This window comes from Schistocerca piceifrons, chromosome X (assembly GCF_021461385.2).
Source record: "Schistocerca piceifrons isolate TAMUIC-IGC-003096 chromosome X, iqSchPice1.1, whole genome shotgun sequence".
Classification (NCBI taxonomy): Eukaryota; Metazoa; Arthropoda; class Insecta; order Orthoptera; family Acrididae; genus Schistocerca; species Schistocerca piceifrons.
In genome coordinates this window covers 190,297,976-190,324,185 of record NC_060149.1, presented here as the reverse complement: position 1 = coordinate 190,324,185, position 26,210 = coordinate 190,297,976, and the positions used below count along the sequence as shown (strand labels likewise).

Below are 26,210 nucleotides of genomic sequence, written 5' to 3'. Positions count from 1 at the left end.
GCATTTGTCGCAAACTGTCAACTATTGACACTGAACTCTATCGTTCTCCAAATCATCCCACGAAGTATAAAAAGGCTGTCTTCCGTTCGCTTCTCCACCACCTCCATCACGTTCCCCTAACGCCCCAAGCCGTTGACTGTGAGTACCAGGTTATACAAAGTATCGCACTTAGTAACCGTTAAGATATAGATTTTGTTCGCAATATTAATAAAAAATTATTGAGGAAGACAATTTCTCCCCCTAACCACTCCACATTTTCTTCCACTTTATCACTGGTTAGGCAGGATAGTAACAACAAAAACTAACACCGCTTTCGTTACTACACCTCCTTTTCGGAAAGACTCGGTAAACATTTAAAAAAGAATAACATAAATCCTCAGTTTTTTATTCCGCAGAATGTAGGAGCCAAATATAACATAGTGAACAGTCACTCAGCAACTCATATAGGAACACAGGGGTTTATTTCATTTCATGTAATGCAGGGTCGGCCATGGCGTGCTAAGCTTCACGCGCGCAGCTTGTACGGGCAGCAGGTGGGCCAAGGCACGGCCTGTAACTCGATTTTGCTCGGTCTTGCTCGGAAATTTCCGGAACAGCGTGACATTTCATTTAGCACTGCAGTGTGGCATTTTGCGTCGGTACAACTTCCTGAGTTCGGCAGAATTGTGGTGCCGGCGCTGTTTACCCTTCGTTGTTTGTTCGTGGTACGAAGAACGTTCACAGATCCAGTGGCTGTTTGCACAAAAAGAGGCAGTCTAGCGCTCTATCGTCACAATCCTTTAAAATGAATGGGAATGATAGAAGAGAGGGATGAGAATTCTCAGTTCGCATGGGCGACGGATACTGCTTACTTGCTAGGATAAGACATTATAATACCATACAGAAAGAATTTAAACTTTTAGATGACAATGAAAGAGCAAACATTTACAACGATCGACAGACGGGATTCATTGTTCTGTACATCAAGAAGCTCTTCGTGCTAAATTCGCAGTCATGGAGCACTTGAAGAAACTGATGGTACGAATAGCAAAATTTCTGAAGTCATACCGATAGTCCATATTCAGTGGCAACAGTTTTCAGTGGAAATGAACAAAGAGTATGTAGACTACATATAGTACTGCACTGTATGTTGGTTAACTCAAGTGGCATGCCTGGAACGATTTTTCGATTTGAATCTTTCTATTGCTGAATTTATGAAGAAAAAAGGAGTGCAGGAAAGAAAATTAGAACATCCGGAATGATTTGCAGATTTCGGATTTTAAGTGGACCTCACTGCACACTGCCCACAGTAAGACACTGCAAGGTAACTTCTTTCTGATTTGATGGAGATGCATTTGAAAAGAAAATTCAGTTCCCTAACATCACTAGTGTTAAAGAATTACAACGACAGCTTTATAGAGGTTTTGAGGACACCGTCAATGATACATCTGTTTCGAGCTGTTTCCGAAACCATTTGTCGTTCCAGTTGAAAGCGCCCCTGTCCATGTGCAGATGTAACTAACTGATCTGTAGTTTTAATTACAAATATTTTTAGGTTAAAACTGTCCAGAACGTCTATATTACTTTTCTCAAGTAGATTTTCCAAGTCTCCATAACAAGGTTGCTACAGTGCTATAATATTTCGACCGACATGTTTGTGTGAAAGACCTTTCTTCGGCTATGAAACTAAATAAGTCACGATTATGTGGCAACTTAGACTCAAAACTTTGTGAAATTGTCTGTTTCTGTCCGTATCCTGACAGTTTGTACCAGATAAAAATTATATTGTGTCTTAGTGGGCCAAAAATAATTAATTAATTCCGAAAACTTATTTTGTTTGTGACCTATGTTGTTGAGAAATGTGAAATATAAAACCAAGTCGTATGCGGCACTTTCGCTGTTTCCCCTCTTCCCCCTCGTCACGCTCAGACAGCGCGAAGTGGTGGCGGGCGAAATGTGAAGTGAGGCTGAGCACTCTCGCACTCAGGCCTGTACATGGCCCATGAGCCGAAATCTTGGTCACCTCTGCTGCAATGACTGTTCGCAGAAGTACCTTGGGCAAACAGTAGAAGCTCCGACACTTTCTTTAAAGTACATCTAAATCTGAAGTTCCAAATCCACATTGACATCTAATTTAGTTGATAATCAACATTCTATTTCGTATCTCCACCATAACTTGGAAGTACTACACAAAGAGAGCAAGGGTAGTGTTTCATCTCCTCATTAATTCAACTGTAATATATGTAAGTAGGCTGTCTAGGTTTTTATATTGGTAACGCCACGTAGCGCTCTCTATGAAAATCACTGGCTGTGCTGTGTGCAGTCTGTGGCTGGGTGGCAATGTTGTTGTAGTGTTGGGCTGTTGGCTGTTAACAGCGCGTAGCTTTGCGCAGTTGGAGGTGAGCCGCCAGCAGTGGTGGATGTGGGGAGAGAAATGGCGGAGTTTTGAAATTTGTAAGACTGGATGTCATGAACTGCTATATATATTATGACTTTTGAACAATATTAAGGTAAATACATTGTTTTTTTCTATCAAAATCTTTCATTTGCTAACTATGCCTATCAGTAGTTAGTGGCTTCAGTAGTTTGAATCTTTTATTTAGCTGGCAGTAGTGGCGCTCGCTGTATTGCAGTAACTTGAGTAACGAAGATTTTTGTGAGGTAAGTGATTTGTGAAAGGTATAGTTTAATGTTAGTCAGGGCCATTCTTTTGTAGAGATTTTTGAAAGTCAGATTGCGTTGCGCTAAAGACTTTGTGTGTCAGTTTAAGCACAGTCTTGTACAATTTTTCAAAGGGGACGTTTCATATGTCGACCCTTAGCCGAGGATACCTCACTGGAATCTAGCGCGTAATTGTAGAGTGAATATCCTTTGTAGTTGCAGTCTTTCATTGTTGTACATTAAAACAGGTGTGGCACGCATGTAAATTTGCATCAAGTATTTTGCAGCTGCGCTTGCAATTAACTAGATATTATTTTCAGTGCTATGTTAATGTGTTCTCTTATTTTTGCTCTTCAAATTGTGTTTTTCTGTGTTGTCGTGTGAAATATTGTGACAATAATGGCGTGTGAAAAACGTAATACTAGGCTTCAAAGTAAACTGAGAAATGACAGTGAAGACGAAAGCAGTGTGTTAGCGCCGCAGAGTAATGAATTAACTAATGTTCAAAGTAGTAACTTGGTAATTGTGCATAGGGAAATGGAGCGGGCTGCAAATAATGGTGTAGGCAGTGAAACAATTAGTGAACAGGGAAGCATTATCGATCAATCGGTCGGCAACAGCTCGCCTCAGGAATCCGAAATGACAGATCACAATATTGCAAATACTGTAGACTCAGGTTTTGGGACCTCACCGTTTTCTCAAATGAGTCAAGACGCATTTTCTGCTTGTCAAAATGTGAATGTTGCCGGTGCAACTTCACTGCCGAAAAGCACTGAGGAACATGTTTCAGACACCAGTGCATTGTTATTACAGTTAATGCAACAAATGGGACAAAGGCTACAAAAGTTAGACACAACGATTGAACAAAATCAGAAACAAATGGGACAAAATCTTCAAAAGTTAGACACAATGGAACAAAATCTTCAAAAGTTAGACACAATGGAAGAAAATCTTCAAAAGTTAGACACAATGGAACAACACCAGAGACAAACACAACAACAGTTAGACGCAATGGAACAAAAGCTTCAAAAGTTAGACTCAGTGGAACATAAGCTTGAACAAACACGTGAAGATTTAACTACTGAGTTACATAACATTGAATCGAAATGTCAAAAAGTCTGTAATGACGTAAAAACACAAATTTGTGAGCATTTTCAACCTATTTTTTCGCGGCATGAAAATGCATTACAGAATCACGAAGCAGCCATAGAAGTACTGCAAACTATTGTTCATGAAAATCATGAGACCTTGCAAGCTAAAATTGACTCAGTTGCATCTACCGATTTAGTTACGCAACTTGCAAAAACTCAGGAAAACTTAAAGGACACAGTAGATACTCTGAAAATTGGTTCAGAAAGACACATGGAGGAAATTAGTTCATTATCAGAGAAAGTAGTTGAACTTTCGGATCAGCTAAATAATTTGTCTACGAAGGTAGATGATAATCTGAATGACACAAAACCGGTAGTCTTTAATGACACAGAAGAGTGCGAACAAATTAGGAAATTCAAACAAAATCAGAATCAAATTAATACGCAACACGAGAGAGAAATCCGGGAAGTACAAGATCAGCTGACACAGGTAATACAAGAATTACTTATTTCAGAGGACACCCCCGCCCCAATACGGGAAGAGGGACATAGAAATACGGAACAACCACAAAATAATAACACAGGACATTTCGGAAATTATGAAAGAAATTTGCAAGGTGCACCGAATTTTGAAATGGAACCGCCGAAATGACGTAACAATGACCGATATGCGACTCGCCGACATGATGATTTTGACTATAAGCTGCTCATTACTACACGCAAATTTAAAACATTTAAGAATTCTGGCAACGACATTCGTCCACAAGCGTGGCTCCATCAATTCTCTCATTGTTTTCCTCCCAACTGGCCATTAGAGCACAGATTAGAATTTATGTGTGGCTATTTAGAGAATGAACCAGCTGTAAGAATGTGATCGGTCATTCACGATTGTCACAGTGAAGGAGAATTTTACCATGCCTTCCTCTCAGCATATTGGTCTCAAGCTACACAAGACTGAGTAAAACATAGCATCATAATGATGAAACATTTCGAACAATCTGAATTTTCCAGTCTTGTGAAATATTTTGAAGACATGTTGCACAAGAATCAGTACCTGTCAAACCCAAACAGCCCCTCAGAACTAATCCGCATTTGCTTGATCAAATTACCTGAACATTTACGACATATTATTTTGGCAGGACGTTGCAAAGACGACATTGAAGCTTTTCAGGGACTCTTACAAGAATTAGAAATTGACACTGACAATCGCGGAACGCGAAAACAGGAACACAACAATTACAGGTCACATCCGTCGCAATTCCGCGATGAAAGAAATAATAACTGGACATGACAAGGCTATTCTCACAACACAAAGAGTGACCAAAACAGACACCACCTGTATGACAACCGTTGGCAGAGTAGTAATAATTACAGGGAAAGATCACCTCTCCGCGGTATTGACTATCACAGAGACAATCAGAGAAACAGGCAATATGGGAACCAAAATAATTATTATCAAGGGAGACAGAATAACTTTAGACGCAACGGTCCAGCGCGCAGTTACGATTCAGGGAGAAATTCTCCACCACATGACCAACAAGAAAGGAACTACAGGAATTACCGACATGACGACAGACCATATAATCGTAACGACAGACTTGAATTGCATCAGAACTGGCGAGATTCAAATAGAGCAGGGCACTCTCGGCAAGGTGAATTTGTAGAAGTTAGGTCTCCAAATTCCAGTAATGACGCGCGCCAACAATGAAACAGACAATGACTCGCACCGCAGGCAGCCACGTGCGCCCGCTGGCTCAGGGAAAAATAACATAGACGCTAACCTTGAGAAAAATTCCAGTATTCTTTACCGACGTATACCACATGATAATTGCGTTAAAGTTGAAACTCTGTGTACTAGGAAGAGCAAAGGGTTACACCACATTTCACATGTAAAACCGTTTATTGAAAGATAATCTGCTTTTTAACTTTGTCTTTGCCATATAACTTTTCACTTTACATTACTAGTATGCTTTGTCAGACTTAGAATCTGTTAACATGCAACAATGTTTGAAGTTAAATATCCAGTAAAGAACCAAGAGAACATATTTAAACAGAAATTACGAATGCATTGTTATGGTGAACAGACGACACAGTGTTATTGTGTGTACATTCTTGCTTGTTAGTTGCCCGATTACGCAACGGCTATAAGACTTACATACTTAGAACATATACTGGTACTGCTAATGAGATTTTAATGCAACATTTTGGTTTACTTGAAAATACATTCTGGATTTAAAGTACTTTCTGTGAGATACCAGATGACACAGTGGTTAGTTTATGTGACAGCTACACGATTTTATCATGACGCTACTAATGAGTGACAATTTACAATGTTGCTTTTGCGGTGTTTCTGTTTTATATCTGCACAGTTTTTCTGTATTATTCTGGAAAGTAAAACATGTTTTAGTAGTAACTTTTGTGGTATAGCTACAATGAGACAGCCTTTTCTGTAGCACAACAATACATTACATTATAGTACTTTCTTGATCACGGTAAGGTACGTAATAGCTACGATATCTATACGCAAAGCATTTCACTTTTGTTTATCATGAGGTAAGTACATTGACTTCTGCAGAACTTAGCTTTCAGAGGACGATAACTAAGACACTTCCACAGAGATTATCTTACAACAAGACACACAGTTTAGCGCTACAGTACACGTATTTGAGTGATTAATTTTGTACTTAATACATTTATTTTTAAGGATATTTGAAGTACAATGATACAAAGTTTTTCCGTGATACATTTCATTCCATTGCAATAATCTGTAACACCTGAGAGTATAATTACATTAATCCTCAGGTGGTACACGCCTACTTTGTGTACCATGTGTTTGGCAAGCACAAGGAGCCCTAGCTAATATGGTACTTGCTTACACAACTTTACACTTCGGTACCATATTTCTCTAACACATAAATTACACAGCTATCTGATCATTTAACTGAGAGATAAACATTTTTTTTACTACATCAGTGACACATGTTTACGCAATTACACAGTTGGATAATTTCATACTTATGAAATTGTATTTTGTCTGTACTTTGTGAACTGTCCATATTTTTTCGGAACCATTGTGATACTATGAGAGCTTTGAATGATGTATTTGGTAAGGGAGCATGATTTTAAAGTACGTTTGAGTTAGATGACACTATAGAAATGAGCAGAGAATATTTCTTAGGGTTTGAAATTGTTGTAGGAAGCTACGACGTTTTTGAGATTTGACTGAGGTGTTATGATGTTATTATTACGACGACGATGTGTATTATGCTGCTGATGTATGTTTATGATCAATAAGATGATGCTACCGTAAATGAGGAATTTGATTATGCTACGTATTTATTTTGATGAAATATTGAAGAAGTGTCGACAAATACGTATATGAATAATGAGTAGTGGTTAAGGACTCTGATTTGTGGAAAAGGATGTTGGAAACCAAGAATCGTACTTTAAGAGTTATGAAATGTGTGTAAATGGGCGAATGTATCACAATGCCGACGAAAACCTTTTGAACGCTGTTATATTCATAGGATTTTGTTTCTACACATTTGCAACGCATATTCTCGACCTGTGAAATTTTTTATATAAGACTGTCACTGTAATGCAAACTGGTGTCGTAAATATTTCAGTAAGAAAGTTAAGTGACCACCTTCATGTAATGAGTCGTGGGCACCCGACTGCGCGACAATCGCCTGAAAAAAAAGCCATTTGTGTGTGCCTTTCGGAGGCACAGGTGGAAAAAAAAAGGGGGGCCATTATCCTCGCTATTGACATTCCTTTGTAGAAAGCATCGCAAAGACGACACGCTCAAACTTGAAAACATATGATAACACTGTGGAGCTCTTAATTTGTGATATTTACTGAAATGCCTAATGAAATGATGAGAAACATTTTACATTTATTGTCTTTCTAGTTGAGAGATTCTTTTGCCTTTGGAGACGCCATTTGCCTAGTGAATGACGTTTCATGCATTGCTCTATATAGGCTATATATATTTGCTCATTTCGTTTAATATCTAGTTTCTAGCTGCACTGCAGCATTGGTTATTATAAAATTTAATAGACGTACTAATATCACTATTTTCTGTCTACAGACCCAGGAAAGAATACATTTATGATGTACTTTCTTAGAAAAGAGAGCACAAATAGACATTTCCCTTCACAGGAACTGCATAAATAATGTTTTAAACGATTTGGTAACTTGTCTGCTACAGTAACTTATCGTGATGCATCACTCTAGTATTAAGATGTGACATAGGTATTAGACATGGCCATCTTTAGTGTAATATTTTTTTGCTTGAGCTTTGTCATGTTTAGATATAAGTTATTACATTTGCTGCTGCTGTTTGCCAGGCATAGTGCTACTAAATTTCACTTTGTATTACTCTGTTAAGCTAGTTTTACTACTGATTTATTTTTCTTGTTTGCTGCTCAGTGCCTTATATTAGTCGTAATATTGCAATTGATTTGCCAATGTCCATTTTTTTGTCATTGCTGTTTGTGTTAATTGTTTTGTGCTGCTGCATTGCCTCGTCCCTTAGTTTAGCATCTGAGCTCAGTAGATTTAAGTTAGCTTAAGATGGGGTAGGCCATATAAGAGAACAAGTTGTGATGAATTGGAAGAAATGCATTGAGAAGCTATAAGAAAATGGTTTGGCCAAAAAAGTATTTTGAAAGAGGATATGAACCAAAAAAAGTAGGGTTTAGGGACAACAGGTTTAGGTAGGATTTTCTTGGAAATAAATGATGAGGTAAGATAATGGTAAATAAATAATGAGGTAAGAAATGTGTGGACATATAAATACAGAAAGCATGCTTGGATAGAATTTTTTTTGGTGGAAACAAATGTTGAAATAAGAGGAAAGATATATGGAATGAAGTTTTGGGGTGGACTGCAGTACCAAATGTCACACTGAAAACAAACCCTGTCCTGTATTTTTGTGTTATTACACTATGTGAATTTGTGTTTTTCCTGTCTTAATGTGTTTAGCTAATAAGAGTTATGTTGTAGAATTTTTCTGATAATATGTTATTTTCTTTGTAAAGATGTTTAAACATTATTTATTCTGTTCTGTTTTAATGCTCATGTGTGAAGTTGATGTTTCGAAAGTTATTCTGATCTTTTATGTATGCACTCATGTCATAATTCCTGTAACACTGATGTATATGTTATTTCGATTCTTTTGTAAAGCCTGTATTATAAATGTTATCTGTATTGTTATGTTCTTTAATGATGTATTTTGTACCTTTGTAATTGTATTCTTATGTTATATAATTGTAATTGACACCAGTTCATCATATTATTAACTTGTAAGTTCCATTTCACTGCACACGTTTCTGTTGGTCATAGTATATGGACAAAAGTGAGAAGTAGGGACTGTTAGTGTTTGCACGTGTGTTAATAATTCAGCAAGGGACTGGATAACAGCATTGCTGGTTCTAAGGACAATTCCAAAAACGTTGTGAGTGCACAAGTGGTGGTTATGGGCTTAGTATATTGTCCGCAAGACTCTTTGATGGTGACTGTGCACCTGCACAGTTGCAGCAGATGGATGCTGGCCATCTCTACAAGGACTACAGTGGGTCTACACCTTTGATGATCCATCAATACCATTATTTCTACAAGGACTGCAGTGGGTCTGCTCTGTGATTACCTACCTACCAGTATTCTTCAAAACTTCGACTGACTCTGCTGTGGGTTTGCTCTGTTGTGGCCCATTACCTGTCTGCATGTCAAGAGTCAGCACTGTCTTTCTGATGGAAGGACAACACTACTTCTTCAAGACGCCATGAAAATCCACTACTTCCGTGTGCATTTTCTTTTACTGCTCAGACTTTGAGAAAAACACTGCAATTTTACTGTGATGAACGATCAGGACTGTCTTTATGGACTGTGAGAAAATTTTAGTTTTTGACCAACACTGTACAATAAGTGTGTACATTTGATTTCTTTGTTATTGTAGTTGTGAAAAAATTTTAACAAATATGTAATGGCCACTGCCCAAAACAATTTGTAAAATTTTTTGTGGGGAGCATGGAGGCTATGTAAGTAGGCTGTCTAGGTTTTTATATTGGTAACGCCACGTAGCGCTCTATGAAAATCACTGGCTGTGCTGTGTGCAGTCTGTGGCTGGGTGGCAATGTTGTAATACTCGCTATTGTAGTGTTGGGCTGTTGGCTGTTAACAGCGCGTAGCGTTGCGCAGTTGGAGGTGAGCCGCCAGCAGTGGTGGATGTGGGGAGAGAAATGGCGGAGTTTTGAAATTTGTAAGACTGGATGTCATGAACTGTTATATATATTATGACTTTTGAACAATATTAAGGTAAATACATTGTTTTTTCTCTATCAAAATCTTTCATTTGCTAACTATGCCTATCAGTAGTTAGTGCCTTCAGTAGTTTGAATCTCTTATTTAGCTGGCAGTAGTGGCGCTCGCTGTATTGCAGTAGCTTGAGTAACGAAGATTTTTGTGAGGTAAGTGATTTGTGAAAGGTATAGTTTAATGTTAGTCAGGGCCATTCTTTTGTAGGGATTATTGAAAGTCAGATTGCGTTGCGCTAAAAATTATGTGTGTCAGTATAAGCACAGTCATGTATAATTGTTCAAAGGGGACGTTTCATATACTGTAAAAGAATAGAAATGTTAAAACATTATTTGTAATACTGGTTCATGCGTAGCTCATGTAGGCTTGTAATGAAGTAAAACATGGAGGGAAGCCTCTGTGATGGAAAGGTCTTGGCTGGAATAGAGAAGGTGGATCTGGAAGTCGAACTGCAAAGCTTCTTTGTGGCATGAGTCAGTCAGTAGCTAACAGGCAAAGTGTGCACATCTTGTGAAATGAACGACGCGATAAGAGCTCAAGATTATATAATATAGCCTAGGATGTGGATGCAATTTGGCTTATTACTCATGGTAAAGTTTGACTGATTATGTATCACGAAAATCCGACGTTAATCAGAGGTTTTCAGAGCTAGTTACACAGCAAGAGCCATGGATACTTTTGCCGCCGGTTTTGACGAGTACAGAAGACCGACACGGCCACCAGCTTCATCTCAAATTACCAGTTCGGAACTACATACTTGCGTGGACCACTTATATGGTTTCTTTTTCAATAAGAGCTTTGTGTTCTGTAAACTTTGCGTTGAGCACCCGCATTTTATCCTCAGTCATTTATCTAAACAGGGTCCTATCCCAAGTGCTACGATATTTCCGAGTATCCTATTTTATTGAACTGAATAGTCATATCAGTAAACTTTCACTACAGTTAATAAACTATGAGGAGTAGTATATTTCATAATACACTACTGGCCATTAAAATTGCTACACCACGAAGATGACGTGCTTCAGACAAGAAGAAGATGCTGTGATATGCAAATGATTAGCTTTTCAGAGCATTCACGCAAGGTTGGCGCCGGTGGCGACACCTACAACGTGCTGACATGAGGAAAGTTTCCAACCGATTTCTCATACACAAACAACAGTTGACGGGCGTTGCCTGGTGAAACGTTGTTGTGATGCCTCGTGTAAGGAGGAGAAATGCGTACCATCACGTTTCCGACTTTGATTAAGGTCGGATTGTAGCCTATCACGATTGCGGTTTATCGTATCGCGACATTTCTGCTCGCGTTGGTCGAGATCCAATGACTGTTAGCAGAATATGGAATCGGTGGGTTCAGGAGACTAATACGGAACGCCGTGCTGGATCCCAACAGCCTCGTATCACTAGCAGTCGAGATGACAGGCATCTTATCCGCATGGCTGTAACGGATCGTGTAGCCACGTCTCGATCCCTGAGTCAACAGATGGGGACGTTTGCAAGACAACAACCATCTACACGAACAGTTCGACGACGTTTGCAGCAGCATGGACTATCAGCTCGGAGACCATGGCTACGGTTACCCTTGACGCTGCATCACAGACATGAGCGCCTGCGATGGTATACTCAGCGACGAATCTGGGTGCGCGAATGGCAAAACGCCATTGTTTCGGATGAATCCAGGTTCTGTTTACAGCATTTCGATGGTCGCATCCGTGTTTGGCGACATCGCGGTGAACGCACGTTGGAAATGTGTATTCGTCATCGCCATACTGGCGTATCACTCGGCGTGATGGTATGGGGTGCCATTGGTTACACGTCTTGGTCACCTCTTGTTCGCATTGACGGCACTTTGAACAGTGGACGTTACATTTCAGATGTGTTACGACCCGTGGCTCTACCCTTCATTCGATCCCTGCGAAACCCCACATTTCAGCAGGATAATGCAAGACCGCATGTTGCAGGTCCTGTACGGCCCTTTCTGGATACAGAAAATGTTCGACTGCTGCCCTGGCCAGCACATTCTCCAGATCTCTCACCAATTGAAAACGTCTGGTCAATGGTGGCCGAGCACTGGCTCGTCACAATACGCCAGTCACTACTCTTGATGAACTGTGGTATCGTGTTGAAGCTGCATGGGCAGCTGTACCTGTACACGCCATCCAAGCTCTGTTTGACTCAATGCCCAGGCGTATCAAGGCCGTTATTACGGCCAGAGGTGGTTGTTCTGGGTACTGATTTCTCGGGATCAATGCACCCAAATTGCGTGAAAATATAACCACATGTCAGTTATAGTATAATATATTTGTCCAATGAATACCCGTTTATCATCTTCATTTCTTCTCGGTGTAGCAATTTTAATGGCCAGTAGTGTAATGATTCAGTGAGCATACGGTTTGACGTTCTCCACGTATTTTTCACAAAATCATAGTTAAAAATTTCATCAAAGAACAATTACTAAGAAGAGAGTTAAAGTATACAGTTTAAATATCCTTCTTATTGAAATAACAGTCTTTCTAATTTCATTTGATATGTAGTTAATAGTGTTTCTAACATTGTATTATGACTGAAATGATCAGCTTAGATCCGAGCCTACTTATAGACTAGTTTCTGCGTCCCAATGCTAATAGCTGAGCCCGCATTAAATTTCATATTACACTGACAGTACTCAAGATGTACAACTTACATTCTTATAACCTGTGTCTACTACAATAAGCAAATAGCTATTACTATTCAAAGTATAATAGATACAGGTGACACATGTTCTATCTGAATTAAGTAGTACAAGAAAGTGAATGCTTCTTGAGAATACCAATAAAAAATCAGGAGAAAAGATACAATTATGTACTTCAACACTATTTCAATGGTAGTGTTTTTCAATAACTAAACTGACATTAAACCCCTTATCCAAGTTCGTAGTGCTCCATCATTAGTAATCATTTAACTATAATGATCATTAGCTTCCTACTACAATGCACAGATAGTAAGCATTATTGAGAACCAGTTGTTGCCTAAATGTATTAATACTCCTCCATTGTAGTTCACGTCAAACCACTGATACATTGCTTGCTGAACTGCGCTACTGTCTTGTATCTTATCACAAAAACAGAATTTCAGTATCAAGTAACGACATTCCCAATAGTTACTTTATTATGAACCATGCTAGAACTTAGTAATGTTTTGCCTAATTAGGCTGGTGACTGTTTCATTTTACGTAATTACAGTTTAACTGATTGCTAACAGAATCATGGTTCGATTCCCGTTTGTTCTGCATTGCTTCATTTCATTAGAAATCTTAAGAGCAACGAAAATGGTCCGATACCTTATCCAGCATACTCCCTTCACAGGAGTAACATTACCGGTGTACTGTTAATTTAGTGGTAGTGGTTGTAACAATTATGTCGATTACGAGTAGGTTTATTTTATGTAACTATGTATCTGCAATTATTAAGTGTGTATTTTGTGTTGTTTAAACTCTATGCTGTATGGCGAGAAAATTAGTTTTGTAATGTATACATGAAAAAAGCAAAAGAATAGGTTTAAATGACAAATTATTATAATATGAGTATGTTCATATTAAGAAAATGTTTATTAAAAGCTGGTTCATGCTTAGGGCACTTGTATTTGTAACATGTAAACGCTGTATGGAAGTCCCTCCGCAACGGGAGTGTCATGGCGGGTTGTAAAAAGGGGGTTTGGCGGTCAAACTGAGCAGATCCTTTGTGTGAACGACACGCAGTATGTGGTTATTCTTAGCACGGTACTCTTCGATGGTGCTAAGAGAGGCAATTGGAAGCTGCATTATAAAGGATGTGGATCTGGCTATTATTTGGTATTCATGGCATAATGGAATGCTCTAATATGTTGAAAATCCGACGCCAAGACAGAGCATTCTTACACCAAAACCGTGAGTATAGCTAGCCGCCATGTCGCCTGCCACCAATCTTCGCCACTGCTTCACAAACTTCATACATTCAGTTAAGTAATGTATATATGCATGGATCAGTTAATTTGTGTGCTGTTTCAATAATAACCGTGTAAAACCTACATTCGTGTCCAGAACCATAGTTTCAGTCCTGATCACGAACCTACGCAGGGTCCTCACCTAAGTGCTACTAAAACCGAGTATCCTGATTTAAAAGAACAATTATTGCATTTATGTGTTTAAAAGTGATTTTTTGTCTAAAATAAAAGGGGTAGTAAAAGTTAAAGCTAAAACCACAAAAGTGAAGTTGGATAGGCTTTTGCTGAAGTATCTTTAGTTTATTATAAAATATAGATTTGTAGGATTACAGTGCAAGGTTGTGTAAATATTATTTTCTAGAATACCTGCTTCACAGGTGATTAAAAAGGAATTACATACAAATCTTTAATGAACAAATTTATGATAGTAATGTTAGAAGTGAAGTCATGCTCATTTTCAAAAGTAATGCGGTTTTGGTTTCTATCATGAATGGTTCCTTTTTTTGAAGTTAATTAAACCTAGTGTTGCATTTTATTGTCTTGCAAAGTAATTTATTAACTACTCCAAGTTAAGTGAATGATAGCTTTAGAGTTATTCTTTACTACTGTAATAGTCAACAATGAAACAACACTGGTTTATGGGTCCCCATTATATTCTACACCTATTAGGAAAAATTTCAACTATTATCGTTGATAGGGAAAACTTATAGTTATAGAGGAGCTTAAACAGTGTATTTATGACGTTATTCATCTTTACTTGTGTTTTTCATGTCAGTCAAGATAGAAGCCCCTGATGTCCAAATTTAGTTCTGCACTTCATGCAGTGACATTTCAGTATTTGATTAAGTAATGCTCTTGAATGTGGTTGTCATTAGTATGGGCTTGGTGCAAACTTTGCTCCCCCTAATTTACTGCTGTGTATGCTATTGGTAACTGCTGCTACACCCAGTACAAAGTGCATTGCGCCAGACTGTATCCTGTATGCTTTTCAAAGGGAGTTCTCAACAAAATTAACTTCAATAACAAATATTCAATTTTCTCAAACAAATATTTCCCAAATAATGTGCCTAATTGGACTGGCGACCGTTTATTTCTTTTCATTCATTTACGACTGCACCACTTTCATTATCTCTCAAGGTTAAAGTCCGTTTGGTTTTTCTGTTAATTTCACCAAATTCGAAATTGTAGTCCAATACCTTAATTCATTAGATGTACGTTCAGTCGAACTTTTAAATCCTCTCAGAGGGTATCATTAGCGTGTTTCACGGCACGTTAGAGTGAAATCCGTTATTTATAAATGTTCATTTCCCGTGACAGGACTAAAGATTTGGTTGTCAAGGAAAGTGATACACACAGTGTTATATGTGGCGACCGTGACAGGACATTCGTCAGTTTTACTGACTAAAATACAGATTGTAACATAAATATTTGGCGTAAAACAATTGTAAGACGTGCATTGAATGTCCAGCGGCGCGAATTTGCAATAGATTGGACAAAATAACAGAAAAATTTACATGTCTTTAAAAGATAAAATATAAACTGTTACCAACATTAAACTGGATACAAAGACGACAGTAGGTCTGAAAGAGCGAAACAAAAATGTAGCGAGTATACTAGGTGGCAGTACTTCACTAGGCCAGCCAGTGTGGCCGAGTGGTTCTAGGCGCTTCAGTTTGGAACCACGCGACCGCTACGGTCACAGGTTCGAATCCTGCCTCGGGCTTGGATATGTGTGATGTCCTTATGTTAGTTAGGTTTCGGTAGTTCTAAGTTCTAGGGGACTGATGACCTAAGATGTTAAGTCCCATAGTGCTCAGAGTCATTTGAACCATTTTTGAAGTACTTCACTAGACGAGAGCACAGATGATGCCACGGGACGGCAACAGCCTCACATTGAGTACTATACGCACGTCAACGATCAAATTCAGATGATGAGTTCGTCTCAAATAAAACAAGGTCATTATGTGATTGGATTGAAGAGTTCCTAGATAACAAAACGCAGCATATCATTCTCAATGGAGAGAAGTCTTCCGAAGTAAGAGTGATTTCAGGTTTGCCGCAGGGGAGTGTCGTAGGACCGTTGCTATTCACAATATACATAAATGACCTTGTGGATGACATCGGAAGTTCACTGAGGCTTTTTGCGGATGATGCTGTGGTATATCGAGAGGTTGTAACAATGGAAAATTGTACTGAAATGCAGGAGGACCTGCAGCGAATTGACGCATGGTGCAGGGAATGGTAATTGAATCTTAATGTAGAAAAGTGTAATGTGCTGCGAATACATAGAAAGATAGATCCCTTATCATTTAGCTACAAAATAGCAGGTCAGCAACTGGAAGCAGTAAATTCCATAAATTATCTGGGAGTACGCATTAGGAGTGATTTAAAATTGAATGATCATATAAATTTAACTCCGCCAAAGCCGGTCCCAAGCCCGGTTGAAAAAGGAGGAGGGGGAGGAGTAACACCTCGTTAAAAAACCTTGGTTCACCTGGCCCGGGTGATAGTACCTCGTGAGGGTCCCTAGCCAGGGAAACGGTGAAGACCTCAACGGCAGTGAAGGCGGCGATGAAGATCATCAGAACGGCGGAACTGGCGGAAGAGGCAGGCTTTTATATAAAAGCACCAGACTGTAGCGTCTGTCCCCACAGTGGGCGGCTGCAAAAGGCGTCTGTCCCACATGTTAGTGGCGGCCTCACTTATAATTCTAAGCTAAATGCTTGAAAGGTTCAACTACCTTTCCCCAAACCAAACTTTAACCTAAGACATGATGGTAAATTTCAAAATGGAAACTACTCCAGGAAGTAACCAATCTTCCATCGCTATTCATGGCGGTGCAACTAGGCCTTTGGATTCTGGAGAGCCTAGAACATCATGTAAGGAAGAGTCTGAGCTTCCGAGTACTTCTTCAAAGATAAGACCCAAGAAAAAACATCTACTGGGGACTCTGAATATCAACACACTTATGAAAGTTGGAAAACTAAAACACCTAACAGACGCTCTCAATCAACGCAACATACTTATATTAGCTCTTCAAGAAACAAGGTATCTGGATGAAAATGCATTTGAATCAGGTGGATACAGGATCTACAAAGGAAAACCAGCCATTAAAAATTCCAATAATACGACTATATTAGGGACCGCATTTATGGTCAAACAGCAACTTACGGAATCAATAACTAATTTTAGCTCCCCATCAGAACGAATTTCATTTCTGACGTTCAAGTCAGGCAATAAACGCTACACTATTATAAATGCACATGCACCTATTAACCAACATAACAGAACAAATGTTGACAAAGTGGAAGATTTCTGGGAAATTACTTTTGAATGCATTATGGGAACAGCAGTGATCAATGTCTTATAAATAATTACTATTAAAAACAGTCTTGACCACAATTTATTTAATAAGGTGACCGGTTTCGACCACTACTGTGGTCATCTTCAGACCATTGAGTAGGAACCTCTTTGTTGGATAATCACTACTCCGTGATTCTCCAACAAAGAGGTTCCTACTCAATGGTCTGAAGATGACCACAGTAGTGGTCGAAACCGGTCACCTTATTAAATAAATTGTGGTCAAGACTGTTTTTAATAGTAATTATTTCTGGGAAATGCTTGAACACGAAAAATCCATATTACCAAAAGAACATATAAAAGTTTTAGTGGGAGACTTTAATGCGCAAGTTGGCAAAGAAATAAAATTTAAATCAGTAGTTGGAGATTATCCAGCACATGCAAGAACCAACAGAAATGGGGAAAGACTTATAGATTTTTGTAGACAGTTTAATCTAAAATTAATGTCGACATGTTTCAGGAAACTTGCAAGAAAGAAAAAAACGTGGGTATCACCTAATCCAAATCAAGGTGAATATCAGTTGGACCATGTGGCAATAACGACTCGCAACTACAAGGAAATCTTGGATGTCAGAGTGAGGAAGGGCCTAAACATAGACTCAGATCATTATCTGACAGAAATAAAGACCATGTTCCAACCAAACAAACCTAAACCAAAACCAAGAAGATTTCCAAGAGTAAACACTAAATTTCTCCTGCAAAAGCAGGACAAATTCTGTCATATACTAAACACAAGAAAAATGGATAATTGGGAAGAAATTAAAGAAACAATGATAGAGTCAGTTAAAGAAATGGGACAGCCACGAAGAATACCAAAACACAGATGGTGGAATGAGCTGTGTGATGAAGCAATTGACAATCGACTAAAGGCATGGAAAAAATGGAACAGCAATAGGAAACACGAATACTGGGAAGAGTTTAAGGAAGAAAGGAAAAAGACAGCAAAAATCATCAGATCAGTGAAAAGAAAATATGACAAAGACAGATTAGAAGAAATGGATTCTGACTTCAAAAGGAACAACACTAGAGACTTCTATAAGACTTTCAGAGAAGTTTTAACAGGATTCCAGTCACCAAGTTTACATTTTAAAGATAAAAATAGAAAAATGGTTTTAAGCAATAAAGAGAACTGCCAAATTTTAGCTGAATACTTTGAAAATCTATTAAATTGTGAGGAGCCTAATGACAGGTTACAATTTCAAAAACCACAACATGAAAATCCACCGTCGGAACCACCTACAGTAGAAGAAATAGAAAAGATTATCAAGGCATTGAAGAATAACAAAGCACCAGGTGAGGATGGGATAGTGGCAGAAATGTGGAAACTAGGGGGCTTATCCGCATGTCAGAAAATTCACAAAGTAATTAAAGACATTTGGACAAAAGGAATCATACCCAGTGACTGGAAACAAGCATTGATCCGCCCTCTCCATAAAAAAGGAGATAAAACAGACACCAACAACTACAGGGGCATATCCTTGTTACCAGTGACATACAAAATACTTTCTAAAGCACTTTTAAATAGAATAGAGGAACAAGCAGGACCTAATATAGGAGATTATCAAGCAGGATTTAGAAAAGGTAGATCATGTGCAGAACAGATTCTTAATTTAAAAACAATTTTGAGAGTGAGAGCTATACAAAATAAAAATACAGTAGTTACTTTCGTAGACTTCAAGAAGGCCTACGACTCAGTTGACAGACAAACACTATTCCAGATACTTTATGAATCAGGGATAGATGAAAACACCAGAAGACTTGTTGAACAAACGCTCACAGATACAACATCAAGAATTAAGTTTCAAGGCGAAATTTCTGAACCATTCAAAATCAAAACAGGAGTTCGACAAGGTGACGGACTGTCCCCAATTCTCTTTAACGTGGTTTTAGATAAAGTAGTAAAAACATGGGAAAACACATTAAAAAACAGAGGCACAAAGGGTATAAGCATGGGCCAAGGAAAGAACAAATTTGAAGTAAAATGTTTAGCCTTTGCGGATGATATGGCATTGATAACTGAAAACCGAACAGACGCAACAGTTATGCTTGATATGTTACACGAGATTGCTGAAAAGACTGGGCTAAAAATATCCTACGAAAAAACCGAGTATATAGAACACAAACATAATACAGAAAAGTTTATGAAAACAAAGTATGGAAAAATTAAAAGAGTTGATAGATTCAAATACCTGGGGGAGTGGATCCAAGCCAATGGACTGGATAACACAACAAATAAAGAAAGGATAAAAAAGTTGGAATTTGCATATAAATTAACACAAAACTACTACAATAAGAAATCAATATCCATACAAGCAAAGATTAAACATTATAATTCAGTTATTAGGACACAAGCAACACATGGATCAGAGTGCCTAACATTGAATAAGAAAGGTGAATTAAGAGAACTAGAAAAAAGAGAGAGAAAAATATTAAGAAAAATTCTAGGTCCTGAGAAAAACAAGGAAAACAGGTGGATTAAAAGGAGAAATGAAGACCTATACAAAAATACAGAAAAGATCACAGATACAATGAGGAAGAGACGGCTAAAATTTTATGGACATTTAAAAAGAATGGAAGAAACACGAATTACAAAGAAAATTTTTAATTATGTTAGTAAGCTGAAAAACACCGTAGGATGGATAGAAGCAGTAAAGAAAGACGCCAACAAAATAGGTGCTACAGAAGAAATAATACGTGACAGGAATAACTTTGGGCTACTTATAGAATACGCAAACTATGAAGAAGATGCGCCAAAACCTCGACCCAAGAGAGTGTGGACAGATGAGCAGAGACGAGCAGTTGGCGAGAAAATGAAGAAGTACTGGGAAGAACGGAAGAAAAAGAAACACCATAAGTCTTAAGTTGTATGCGGTCCATAGCTGGTCAAATTCATAATTTAAAAAAAAAAATTTAATCGTTGGTAAAGCAGATGCCAGACTGAGATTCATTGGAAGAATCCTAAGGAAATGCAATCCGAAAACAAAGGAAGTAGGTTACAGTACGCTTATTCGCCCACTGCTTGAATATTGCTCAGCACTGTGGGAACCGCACCAGATAGGGTTGATAGAAGAGATAGAGAAGATCCAACGGAGAGCAGCGCGCTTCGTTACAGGATCATTTAGTAATCGCGAAAGCGTTACGGAGATGATATATAAACTCCAGTGGAAGACTCTGCAGGAGAGACGCTCAGTAGCTCGGTACGGGCTTTTGTTAAAGTTTCGAGAACATACCTTCACCGAAGAGTCAAGCAGTATATTGCTCCCTCCTACGTATGTCTCGCGAAGAGATCATGAGGATAAAATCAGAGAGATTAGAGCCCACACAGAAGCATACCGACAATCCTTCTTTCCACGAACAATACGAGACTGAAATAGAAGGGAAAACCGATAGAGGTACTCAAGGTACCCTCCGCCACACACCGTCAGGTGGCTTGCGGAGTATGGATGTAGATGTAGATGTAGATGTAGATGTAGAAGGTATGAAAGGCGACACAAATGAAGACAGTATTTATGTTGAAGACTCGATGGATATGTTCAGTTCATCGAAAGTCGGAAGTGAACCAAACGAAACTCGAGAAGCAGAATCTCAGTATGAGGACACCTTAGAACAAGACAGCGAAAAGCCACTGAACATTAACGATTTGTTAAAAATATTGTCTGCACAAATTGCAGCAGAAGGTATTAATATTAACAATCAGCTTAAAACACAAGCAGATGTAATTAAAACACAAAGTGTTAAAATCAGTAAACAGATCGGAAAAGTAGACTCAACAGTAGGTGTTGTCAGTAATGCAATCAAGGACTTACAAACTAAAATAGATACCATCAATAACAACGTCGCCACTATGCAGGGTCAGGTTAACGACATCAGCGATAGTTTCGATACCGAAATAATGAATATTCAAGAAACTGTAGAACCTCTTATTGTAACAAAAGTTGATGAAAAGGTTTTCGGCCTCAAAACCGAATTGTAAACAAATGTAAAACCGAAATTTCTTAATTGAGACAAACAGTGAATTAGTCTGAAAAGAAACTGAGTAGCCGGACGTTGTGGCCGAGCGGTTCTAGGCGCTTCAGTCCGGAACCGCGCTGCTGCTACGGTCGCAGGTTCGAATCCTGCCTCGGGCATGGATGTGTGTGATGACCTTAGGTTAGTTAGGTGACCTCAGATGTTAAGTCCCATACTGCTTAAAGCAATTTGAACCATTTTTTGAAACTGAGTAAACAAGTGGCAACATGGGAAAAGAAGTGTGAACGGAACACTTCCCAAATTCAAGGTAAAGCAAGCGATCTTGAACGGAATATAGGAGAAAAACTGAACTATGTCACTGACAGAATAATGTGTAGCAAATTCCTGGAGGGTGAAGAATGATTCGATCTGGCAAAAAGGCATAATGGATGGCACCCGTTACATTTTTTGGAAAACTGTGAAAGGAATTTCCCTGATTACGTAACGGGCCAGGGAAAGATCAGTGTGGTTATTAGCACATTAGCTGGCTATGCGAAAAGATGGGGCCTAAATTTGGATGCAGGACAAATGTCATTTGGCGAATTTAAACGAAATTTATAGAGGAGTACTGGTCGGAGCAAAAGCTCCCAATTCTGTGGTGCCGACCTGTACGAGAGCATAGCCCAAGGCTAACAGAAACCTCTTTGCTACATGGTACGTGCTTTATAGCCAACGGCCTTGCCGCAGTGGTAACACCGGTTCCGAAGATCACCGAAGTTAAGCGCTGTCGGGCTAGGCTAGCACTTGGATGGGTGACCATCCGGTCTGCCAAGCGCTGTTGGCAAACGAGGTGCACTCAGCCCTTGTGAGGCAAACTGAGGAGCTACTTGACTGAGAAGTAGCGGCTCCGGTCTCGGAAACTGACATACGGCCGGGAGAGCGGTGTGCTGACCTCATGCCCCTCCATATCCGCATCCAGTGACGCCTATGGGCTGAGGATGACACGGCGACCGATCAGTACCGTTGGGCCTTCATGGTCTGTTCGGGAGGAGACGCGCTTTATAGGGTTGACTATTCTGCCACAGTAGCAGACTAGTTTTACTCCCAAAGATCTAGATAATAAAATTTTTCTTTTATATTCTCATTCATGCTTTTAATTCATCAGGTGAGAGGAGGAAAGGATGTATATGCTGACATATTACACACAGATTTACTGAATATCATGTGGGGCTCCGATAATTACCAAAAATCTTAGTAAAATGTGAAGTGAAATAAGATAACATACCTTGTGGCCACTATAGACACACATAGCTGCTCGTCTTTTTTTTTTTTTTTTTTTTTTTTTTTTTTTTTTTTTTTTTTTTTTTTACAGTTTGCGCCCAGAATTGAGGTGCCACAGATGGGTACAGCAAGTTAAATGTTAAGCAAAATGATGAAGAAGTTCATGCAGAGACCCTTCATATAAATGTTGTAACTTCTGCGCAGCGTGACTGAATCCCTCCTCCCAAATGCATAGAGAGTTACACCATGTGTTTTGTGTGTGTGTGTGTGTGTGTGTGTGTGTGTGTGTGTGTGTGTGTGTGTGTTTTATAACTGATGTCTGCATAAAAATGACAAATGATAAATACTTTCTCCAAGGTGTTGGGATGATTACCGCGTTTCCTAGCCAAGCACAAGGATCGGAGTCGTAACATCACTGGTGCAGCAGAAAAAATGGCTCCGAGCACTATGGGACTTAACTACTGTGGTCATCAGTCCCCTAGAACTTAGAACTACTTAAACCTAACTAACCTAAGGACATCACACACATCCATGCCCGAGGCAGGATTCGAACCTGCGGCCGTAGCAGTCGCGCGGTTCCGGACTGCAGCAGAAACTGGAGCTTCAGTGGTGTTAGTGATCCCATTGCTTCATGCCTAAATCAACAAGAAGCCACCACCGCTGATCACTACTGCATCAAGTCCGATACTGGTGACTTGGTGTTCTCAAACCAGGTCATTCTCTGTATCATACAGTACAAAGTTCGCGTGGGTCTTGAATTGGATGGCTGTATATACGGCACTTCAGCAATAAATAAATAAATAAATAAATTACCAACCTATAAGCTTCAGAATACACACTCCTACAGACGCGCGGCACAGTTTGCGCCCTGTCATAGGGGCGATCCCATTACCTGTACCGTCGCTGGTAAAGCTTATGAGAGTCTTTTGCGCACCAGCATCAATCCAACCCATCAACAGAGTGGATCTGTGGGTAGGATCATTTCTATGCGAGATTGCGCTCCTCCGCACATTACACAGACAGTGAAAGAGCCGGTGCAGACGCATTTCGGAAATGTTAGAATTATCAGCCGTCATTTCCATATAGCCCGGCCGTCCAAATCACTCGATCTAAATCCGAGTGACTTCTGGCTGTGAGGTTATCTGAAGGATGTCGTATTCAGTGCTCCAGTTCCGAATGTAGATGAACTGAAGACACGCATAGCGCAACACGTTAAGAATGTGGCCCCACAGACACTCCAATCTGTAGGGGAACACGCTGTTTCTCGATTACAGCTTTTGGAAGAAAACGGTGAACGGCATATTGAGCATGTCTTGCGCCAGTCTCCCGATAATGAGAAACCGATGTCACATTGCTTTTGATGCGGTGTTTGGCCCCAGGACAATTAGAAACCGATGTCAATTTGCCTTTTGTGCGGTTTTTGGCCCCGGGTTTGCTTTTTATGTAGTTTTGACCACCAACACAGTTAGAAGCCGATGTCAGTTTCCCATTTATGTGGTTTTTGACCTCAGGACAATTAAAAACTGATGTCAATTTGCTTTTTATGCGGTTTTGAACCCAGGACAATTAGAAACCTATGTCAGTTTGCTTTTTATGCAGTTTTTGGCGCCAACGCAACTAGAAACCGATGTAAGTTTGCTTTTCATGCGGCTTTCATCCCCAGAACAGTTAAAAACCGATTTTTCCCATCTGATGTGGTACGACCTTTCTGTGGTGGAGGGGTTTACCTAATTTACAGTGCCACAACTGTTGACTGCTGAACTTGTGTTGTCATGCACACTGACATCCTTTGCGATTCATCTGTTATTTGTAGCCGATCCCATTTACGTTAACATACTTACAGCGCCATCTACTGGCAAAATTTTCGTTAAATTTTTCTTCCGATAACGTCTCCTAGTATCAATAATATTGTGTTTAAATTTGATATTATTCTGAGCTGCGGGTCTCTTTCTACAGCGTTTTGAAACTGGTATTTTGATTATGGAAACACTGTATATACAGGATGGTCACATGACCATTATCGATTACAGATGATGAGGAACATCTTTGGTCACAGTTTTAAAACTTCCACGCACAACATTCTCTCGCTGCATTTGTCTCCTGACAATGACAATGATTCTTGGAGGCATCAGCCTTAAGCATTTTAATACTCAAGCTTACCATTCCCACACCGACCTGCTAAGCACAAATTTTTTTTCCCCACAGCGTGATTTGATGGAAGTGTTGGCGAGTTCTGTTTGCAGTGCTGATAGTGAATATAAATAAATTAAATGCATTAGTACGTAAGCACATAAAATTGTGGATGTTAACTGATCTAATCATACTATTTTGTCCGCCCAGTTAGCCGTGCAGTCTAACGCACGGCTTTCCGGATTGGGAAGGAGCGCCTGGTCCCCGGCACGAATCCGCCCGGCGGACTTGTGTCGAGGTACGGTGAGCGGGCCAGTCTGTGGATGGTTTTTAGGCGGTTTTCCATCTTCCTCGGCGAATTCGGGCTGGTTCCCCTTATTCCATTTCAGCTGCACTATGTCGGCGATTGCTGCGCAAACAAGTTCTTCCACGTACGTGTACACCACCTTTACTCTACCACGCTAACATAGGGGTTACACTCGTCTGGTGTGTGACGTTCCCTGGGAGGGGGGGGGGGGGGAGGGAGTCCACCGGGGACCGAACCGCACAATAACCTTGAAAGAGTGGTTCGGTATGGGACTGCGGCGTGGGAAGTGGACTGCGGTAGTCGTCGTGGGGTTGTGGACCACTGCGGCTGCAGCGGGGACGGAGCCTCTCTGTTGTTTCTAGGCCCCCGGTTAACATACAATACGATACAACAGAATCATACTATTTCCTTCTCACTTTTTTGCAGTTTAGAACGACCACACAGTGGTAGATATGATTATGTAACTCGTTCCTGTTGTTGTACCCTAGAAATTGTAATAAATATGTGTGTATGCTTTTCCTGAGAATAGTTGTTAGGCTTAAGGCCCGAATGGTCCATTTTCATTCAAGATTCTGTTGCAAGGGGGTATTATGAAACCAGGTGAATGTTATGCAAAAGAACGTGAAGTAGGAGAAAAAAAAGTTTATTAATAAATACTTATTTCACATTTTTATGATACAGAATCACAGTTTACGCAATGCGAATTTTATCAATTAAAGGCTGATGCCGCAGCGGAATCTGTGGTCGGCGAACACCTCAGTATCTTCTAATTCCAACACTTTGGTCTACACAAAACCACTCCAGTATCAAAATAACATAACCTTCGTATGTTGGACATTAACATATGATGTTCACACCTGGATAAAAAGTAAGGCACTTAACCCAAACTAGTGAAACACATACTTATGTGTAAAGATTATACTGCTAAAGAAGACAATGTCTGTAATGGCGTGAGCCCTATTAAGGATACATACTTTGAATTCAAAAGAAATCTTTCCCTCAGTGATGAAAGACGTGATGTGCATCTTATTTGCAGTTCCACCATAGTACAGTGGTACACTGCAATTATTTAAGAACTGCAAATCCTCCTTACTCATCCCTGAGACACAGTGTGACAGAAAAACCTTTTTTCCTAACAACTCCACAACAATGACCTCCCCCGAAGTTCTCCTGTAGCT

The 26,210-nt window shown here is 39.5% G+C and overlaps 1 pseudogene; it reads left to right on the top strand.

Annotated features, from left to right (window-relative positions):
- Nucleotides 1-22,042: 22,042 nt before the first annotated feature.
- Nucleotides 22,043-22,158, top strand: LOC124723969 (annotated as a pseudogene).
- The last annotated feature ends 4,052 nt before the right edge of the window (nt 22,159-26,210 follow it).